Genomic DNA, 7983 nt, shown 5'->3' with positions numbered 1-7983 from the left:
AAGGAAGGAAGGAAGGAAGGAAAGAAAGAAAGAAAGAAAGAAAGAAAAGAAGAAAGACAGAAAGAGAGAAAGGAAGGAAGGAAGGAAAGGAAGGGGAACACAGATTAATGTCTGTCACAAATATAGGTGCAAAAATCCCTAACAAAATAATAACAAATAGAATTCAGCAGTGTATAAAAATAATCATATACGGTGACCAAGAGGCTTGTTCCTGGGATGCGAGGCTGGCTCAGTATTTGTAAATCAAGCAACGAGGGTGCCTGGGTGGCTCAGTTGGTTAAGCATCCGACCCTTGATTTTGGCTCAGGTCATGCATGATCTCAGGGTCGTGAGATCGAGCCTCAAATCAGGCTCCATGCTCAGCAGGGAATCTGCTCGAGGATTCTCTCTTCCTCTCCCTCTGCCCCTCTCCCCCTCTAAAAAAAAAAAAAGAAAAAAGGAAAAAGAAAATCAAATAATGTAATTCACCATATTAACAGGCTGAAGAAAATAAAATCACAGGATCATATCACTTGATGCTGAAAAGATAGTTGAGAAAATGTAACACTCAGGTTATGATAAAAACTCAGAAAAATAGGAACAGAAGGGACCTCTTTCAACCTGGTAAAGAGAGTCTACAGGAAACTTATACCCCACATCATGCCAGTGGTAAAAGACCACATGTTTTCCTTCTAAGATCAGGAATACTAGAAGTTCTAGCCACTGAAAGAAGGCAAGAAAAATACATAAAAGACATACACATTTAAAGGAAGAAATAACCCTTCCTTCCTTCCTTCCTTCCTCTTTTTCTTTCTTATACCGTCTCTGTCTGGTTTTGGTGCCAGAGTAGTGCTAGCTTCATGAAATGAACCCCAAGGAGCCAAAGAACTAAGCCAAGGAAAGAGAATACAATGTAACATGATGTAACACAAATAACACTGTCCAATTTATTTATTCGACAGAGAGAGAGCGAGAGAGAGAGAGCACACAAGTAGACAGAGTGGCAGGCAGAGGGAGAGGGAGAAGCAGGCTTCCCGCTGAGCAGGGAGCCCGATGCGGGGCTCGATCCCAGGAGTCTGGGACCCCATGACCTGAGCCAAATGAAGGCAGACACCCAACCGACTGAGCCAGCCAGGAGCCCCAAGCTGGTCCTTTGAAGGTGCCTGCTGATAGGTGGGGATAATTTCAGCCTTAGCTGGAGGGGTGGCCAAGGACAGAGTGGAGGAATCGTTAAGTGACTGTCAGACTCTGGGGGGTGGAGGGAAATACCCATTTCCTCCCCCACCATGGCTCCACCACGCTCCCTTCCCACAGCTGTCACCTCACGCTGTCAACCAAGGTGGTCCTTGAGGGAGAAACAACACCTTTGTGGTCAGAGCTCCTACAGGCGGGGACTCGTGGGTTATTCATGGTAGGGCAATGCAACATTGCTGCCCCCATATGGTGTTAGTGAGCGTGGTGCCCCTACGCTCGGCATCCGGGATAGCTTCGCGGCTGAGGCGGGGAGAAGCTAGTGACGGGCTCCCGGAACCCCGAGCATCTGGCCCCAGGGCCCACAGGAAGCCCCACGTGTGGTGGTCTCCTGTCATCTGCATCATCGTTGTCCCTGAGTGCCACTGGTGTCTCTGTGGGGGGCTGGGGGTCCTGAGGTGACTTCAGGGGCTCACAGTCACGTCGGGGGACAGACCCACACTGGCAAACACAGTGCGAAGGGGGTGTCCTAGCAGTGACGGGGGCACGGTGCCCATGGGGCCGGTGACGACAGGGCCAGCCAGTGAAGTGGGAGGGCGGGTCTCCAAGGAATCACCGTGAGTAGTATTGTCTCCCTCTACAGATCCGCCAGCTGCCTGCTCAACTTCCACACCCCTTCTCTTCCCCACTGAAGCCCTGCTTTTGACTGAAGTGGCCACGTGGCTATCCCCAGAGCCCCTCTCCAGAACCTCGAGTCATGTGGCTCATTTCTTGCCAATGCAGAGTAAGTCCCTGGGTGGGGCTGACAGGAAAGCGCTTCTTTTCAGCTGACACAGAACCGGTCACCCCTTTTGCCACCGCAATGTGACCTTTTTTGTTTGGTGATGTGACAGTTGGAGCCAAAGCAGCCATCTCAGAGACAAGAGGGAAGAAAAAAAAATATCCCATATTAAGAGGGTAGGAGGAGGCAGGACCCTTGGTGGGGCATGGAGTTTCCAAACTAGCATTGGGCTGCCTGCTCTGGACTTGGGATGGGAGAGGCGGATCCACTTATTTGAGCCACTACTGTTGGGCTGGGGTTAACTTCAGCTGACTGCCGTTCTAACTGGGGCAGGCACAGTCGGTGCCCCCTGCCATCCTGCTCAGCCCACCTCTGATCCCTGTTGTAGTGGCGACGGCTCCTTGCCCGGCTGCTTTCAAGCTTCCCTCCTTCTTCCTCGCTCCAGGCTCGCTCCAAAGGGCAGGGCTGGCCTGCAGGTGCGGCCGGGAGGTGCAGAGCACTCCGGGGCCCCCAGAGGCAGCCCACAGCTGGCTATGCCCCTCAGAGGGGCCCAGCCCCACCCCAAGCAGATGGCTAGCGGCTGGCCTGCAGCCGGCGACAGGCCTAGCTCCCAGTCCCGGCTCTGACATGTGGGCAGGGGGCACTAGGGAAGGGCAGGGCAGGGCTGAGGCTGGTCAGGCTGACAGGGTGGGGCCGCCGGGGCCCGCCTGACACAGCTGGACATTGCTGGGGTTGGTGGGGACCCCGAGGGAGGAGGCAGGGGGGAGGCAGGGACGTCTTGGTGAGGCTGTTCTCCCAAGCCGGGTCCCAAGCGGGTCGCCGGCCCGCACGCGCCCGCTCAGCGCTGCTCCTGCCGGGCTACTCACTCACTCACTCTCTCACTCACTCGGCGCGCACTCACGGAGCACCACGGCGTTGCTAGAAAACTAGGACAAAGTCTGTGTCACTCCAGGCTTCTTGAAATCTCCTGTGAGTGAGAGAACGCTGAATGGGGCCAGACTGCACAGGAGGACGCTGCAGCCAGTGGGCAAAGAAATCATCGTGGGGGCACCGCCCCGAGCTGCCGCCGGGAAGTCTTCCGAGAGGCCGGCCACTGGGCTCAGTGCGCGGTGCTCCTTCGCTGCCCGGCTTGTTCGCGTGCTCGCTCCGCTCGCGCAGTGGGAGCTGCGCCCTTCTGCCTGAAATGCCTCCCTCCCGGGCCCCTCCAGCCCTGCCCGCCGGCTTCCTCCTGTTTCGGTACCAGCCGCCATCTCCCTGAGCACCCAGTCTGAGGACACCTGGTCCGCAGGGCCCGGGCTCCTCCCTGCCGCCAGCCCTACCCGGGGCACCCTGAGGATCTGCAGCCTACTCGTTTCTGGCAGCCTCGTATTTCTGCTGTCTTTTACCGCTCTTCTTGCTCCAGCGCCGTTAGCAGCCTTTTGCAAGGAGATGCTCAGCTAATCTGCATCACAACCCTAGGCAGCAACAGCTACTTTACAGGAAACCGAGGCCCAGGGTGGCTCACTAATCTGCCCAAGGCCACACAGCATGTGGAGGAGTCGCAGGTCTGAGCCTGGGCTCTGAGCAGAAGGGGTCCTGTGGGATTTGGCCACAGTCGGGCTGACCACAGGAGGAGCAAGCCCTGGCCCACGTGGCTTGGCCGAGGGCTCCTTGAAGCCGCCCTCATCCCTGTCCCTCCCCAGGCTCCCCCTCCTTGGCCCCCTCGGGCCCCACTGGACCCTGGAGAATCACGGTGGAGGAGCCTGGGGCAGCCGGGGACTGTGTGGGCGGGAGCCAGAGCCAAATGTGAGCATGGGACAGCGTTGCTGAGGCCTCTTGCAAAGCCTGGAAGTCGGGAGTCTGATGGAGACCAGATACTGTCTTCCTGCGGCCGAGACCCTGCTCCCTCTGCTTTGAAACCTCACAAGGCTCCCTTCTACCAAAAGGCAAAACCTAAGTCCAGAGCCTTGCATTTGACGAGGATACCAGCCCACTGGCCCCTGCTGTGTGGGCCACGTGAAAGCCCCCCCCCCCCAAGCTCCCCCTTGCAAATACGTTCCTCCCCTGGGCTCCGCCCTTGCACACCACACACTCCTGACACTGGCTGGAGCTTTCCCTGCTCCATGCCTTTGTATGCGGTTCCCATTGCATGCTGCAATCTGGCAAACTCCTACCTATGCTTCAAGCCTCAGCTCAGATGCCCCTTCCTCCAGGAGTCCTGCCTGGATTCTCTCAGGCAGAACCGGACGGTTTCTGCGGGGCACTTGCCCTTTGGAGAGACTATTCATTTATGAGTCTGTTTCCCTACCAGGCTGAGGCCCTAGGACAGAGCCCGCCTTGGTCACACCTTCTCCTTCCTTTCCCAAGCTGATGGGGGACAGTACATTCTGGGCGTTCAGTTCTCATCTGTTGAATAAGTAAATGAGTCAGATGGTGACAGCCTGTCGCGGGGAGCCGTGGGCTGTAGCAGGACTTGGAGGAGCCTGTGTCTTTCCCTCCCTACCGCTCCCCCCGGGGAGGGACCCATCCATGTGAGATGGTGCGGCCCCCGCCGCCCTGCCCCCTGTTCCCCAGCCCCCGCGTGGACCTTGGGCAGGGGGGTGCAAAGTCATCGCGGTAAGATTCACAGGCACAGGGCGAGGCCTGGGCAGAGCCAGTCCCTTGTGACGTGAGCAGCTTGGGCTCCCAGACTCCCGGTGTGACCCGAGGGCTTGTGCTGTTCAGGGCCTTCCTCAGCCCAGGGGCGCCTCCAGATGGGGGTGCGGGTTCCCCCCGCCACTGCTCTGTCCCTCGGTAAATCTAGCTTTCTATACACCGGGCTCTGGGTTCTGGCCGTGACAGGTGCACACGGGGGAACTGGGAGCGAGGTCGGGGGCGTGAGAATGTGCAGCCGCCAGGGGCCTTCTCGGCTGAGGCCCCCCCACTGGGAGGCTCGAGGGCGGACGGCCTCCCGCGGGCTGCCCGGAAGGCCCCGGGATGGAGCTTCTCCACCAGGTACACGCTGGCCGCCTCCCCGTCCGGATCCCTCTGGCTGTCCGCCTGCAGGAGCTCGTGGCCACTCACAAGTACCGTGACCTTGGCCGGAACAGGGCTTGTCCCCACCCCTCGGCCTGCTCGTCCTGTTCTGTTCACCCCGCACCCCTCCCCACACCAGGGACCTGATTCCACCTCCCTCCCCACCCCTGCCGCTGAGCAGCCACCCTGCCTGCTGTCTCCACAAAGCCTCACGGCTCCAGCTGGGAGTCCTTCTCCCAACCCCACCCTGTTCCCCTCGCCTGCTCCCCACTGCTGCACTGTTACCCCCTCCCGTGGTGCCCCACGTCTGTGTGCCCACCCTGCCCCTCCTCTCACGATGGCCCCCCCAAGAGCACCCAGGGTCCTCTGCCCCTCTCTGCGTCCTCCGAGAAGCCTTCCCAGGCTGCACCTGACTCCGTGCCCACGCCGGGGTTGAGGGCCGTCTCTTGCTTCCTCACACCTTCGGTCACCAACCCCAGGCCAATGGCCGCACCACTGGCACGCGCACTCTCCTGTCTAGAAATCGCCCTTCGAGGCCCGGTCAACGCTTGACTTCTGACCCCAGCTAGGAGGGACCTTGCCAGCTCCATCCCCAGGGTCCCCTGAGCCTTGGTCTCCTGCTGGGCCCTCTGCCAGCTCCTGGGGACACGGGACACTGCCTGCCCCGAAGCCCCCTCTTGTCCAACTGCAGTCATGCCTCAGTTTCCCCCAGCTCCCCTCTCTTCCTCCTCCAGGAAGCCCCCTCCAGGCTGGGCTGAGGGCCTGGGGAAGGGCTGTCAGGGTGCAGGACCCCTTCCCCCAGCCCCCCTGCCATGCTGCCAGCCTTGGGAGGGGGGCATGCCCGCTGAGCACAGGGCCTGGGGGACACTAAGCCCCTTGGCTGGGGGGGAAAACCACTGGTTCCCAGGGCCGCGGCGCCTCCCCACTTCTGCTCAGAACCGCCCCTGGGCAACTTGCTTTACCCTGAAGTGGCAGCCCGCTGGTGGAGGGGGTCCCGGGTGAGGGGTCAGCCGGAGGCCCCACGGGGAGGGGACCGCTGGTCTGCTGGGGCTGGAGGTGGCTCTCCGTCACGGAGCTGCCCTGGGGGCAGTGAGGCGGGAGAAGGGTCCCTTGGGGAGCACACACCAGGAAGGGGCTCAGTTTTCTCAGAGGCCCCTCCCAGGGGCAGGTGGTTCAGCTCGGCCCCCGAGTGCCCTCTGGTCGTGGTCGCGGTGTGCGGTGAAGGGGAGAATGTCACTGAATATGCCTTTGGGCAGGTAGCTCAAGTCTGGACCCATTATATATTCTCCGGGCTTTGGAGGGGACGGCCCCGGGGCTGTGGGAGCTGAGCGCATAGCCACCCTGGGGCGGAGACACATGACCCGGCGACCCAGGAAGCCCAAACCTGGGAATGAACTCAGGCAGGCAGCACCCGCGTGATGGTGTGGGGGACATGCTCCCCCAAGGGTCTTCATGGTGCTGGGCAGGGGCAAACCCAGGTTTCTCCAAAGAGGAGCTCCTGGAGCCTGGCCTGACCGGCAGCCAGAGGGAGGCCACCTAGGATGGTGCACGTCCTGCCTTCTGGGGTGGCTGCCACGAGCCAGGGTGGCACCACAGTCCCAGGGCCTGTCTGCGTCAGCGTCCAGCCTGGGGTCCCTCTAGGCCTCAGAGCACCAAACTCACGGCCTCGTGCATGGGGAAGGCCCCAACTGCCCACGGTGTCGGTTGGAGGACGGAATTCTCAGGCCTGCTGGCTGTTGGGGGATGGCCAGCTGGAACCCGAACCTTGGTTCCTGGACTCACTTCCTCAGGAGATGAGTCCCCAGTGAGCCCTGGGGACAGGGACTCTTGACTCACAGCGGTGTCTCTCAGAGGTACCCACCCCACCCAAGCCCCAGCCGAGCAGTGGTAAACCCCCACTGTCCTTTCTGGGTGCTCCCCAGCTCAGCAGGGCAACCCCCTCCGCCTCCCGGCCCACCTTGCTCACAACCACGGGCAATATTGACCCCGACGTCACGGGGCCTCTGCTCACCTCCAGATGACACGGAGGGAAGCCAGGCTGCTTGGTCTCCCTGGGCCAGCAGGGCAGGGCGGGGAGGCCCCTCGGGGTCCCCTCCGCCTGGCTTTGCTCCGGACCCTATGAACTCATATGTCCTCGACTGCAGGACGCCCGGGTTCGCCCAGAGCACCCTGTCCTACCCCCGGGAGCCTCCCCGCCGACACTGGCCGCTCAGAGGCCTGACCCCCCCCGTCTTCTCCTCAGGCTCCCGGACCTCGCGCCTGGGCAGCGTCCCCCGCCGATGCAGCCCCCCCGCTCCGGAGCCGGCCCTGCCCCCCCAGGGCCCCAGGTAGTGTCCACTGACCTGTCTTGTCCTTACCTTTGTTTTCAATGGACATTCCATCTCCGGTAAGGGTCGGCCGGGCTCGCCGCAGACAAAGCCCCCCGAACCTTGCACCCGGGACCACCTCTGACTTTACATGAGAATCCTGGGACCTTGTTACTGCATGTGGGATCCTAAGCAGTCTCCCCCACCATGAAATAGTCCTTGCGTAGATTAAATTCCCAGAAGTGAGGTTCTCAGTCAACTAGTGTGCACTCTGGGGGTCTTGGCAGAGACCCCCCCCCCTTGGGGGCCGTTGTCTTTGATAACATTTAAGCAATGTTTACGGGTGAACAACATCTGTCATACAAGATTTCTTGGATGAGCCTGACGCTCATTTCCGAGCTGACTTGCAGCATACCTGAGCGGCTCTCCAGGCAGCCGACCCACGTGGGGCCGCCGCAGGGGCGGACGGGGGCCAGAGCAGAGGGCCCGTAGCTTGAGGGACCAGGGCGTGGAGGGCTGTGCGGGCAGCAGGGAGCCAGGAGGTCACTGCATCTGGTAGTGGTGGCGGGGGGGGGGGGAGGAGGGCCCAGCCCGTGCTCTCCCCTCCCCCAGCTGCCTCCCCAGCTGACCTCTGCCCTCTCTGGCCAAAGTATTCTCTTTGGGACTTGGTTACCTCTTTGGGTCTACTGTCCCCTTCTCTGCCTTTGGGGTCTCACTTCACCTCCTCCAGGA

At 60.8% G+C, this 7983-nt stretch overlaps 1 long non-coding RNA gene across 3 annotated transcripts in view; it reads right to left on the bottom strand.

Moving 5' to 3' along the window:
• LOC141372778 (uncharacterized) overlaps positions 1-7052 on the bottom strand; it is an 8544-nt gene extending 1492 nt beyond the window's left edge. The window contains exon 1 of one of the 3 annotated variants that reach the window (XR_012378186.1): positions 6957-7052. This is a non-coding gene — a long non-coding RNA (uncharacterized lncRNA). Of the gene's footprint in view, positions 1-2321; positions 2434-5907; positions 6629-6956 lie in introns of those variants that run through there. The other 2 variants (XR_012378184.1, XR_012378185.1) reach the window with 2 other exon arrangements.
• Positions 7053-7983: the final 931 nt, after the last annotated feature.

The sequence above is a fragment of the Callorhinus ursinus genome, unplaced genomic scaffold (assembly GCF_003265705.2).
Source record: "Callorhinus ursinus isolate GAN/ISIS: 27379988/994484 unplaced genomic scaffold, GSC_fseal_2.0 scaffold5, whole genome shotgun sequence".
In the NCBI taxonomy this organism is placed as follows: domain Eukaryota; kingdom Metazoa; phylum Chordata; class Mammalia; order Carnivora; family Otariidae; genus Callorhinus; species Callorhinus ursinus.
The sequence above is the reverse complement of the archived record's forward strand: the minus strand, read 5'-3'. Positions and strand labels throughout refer to the sequence as shown.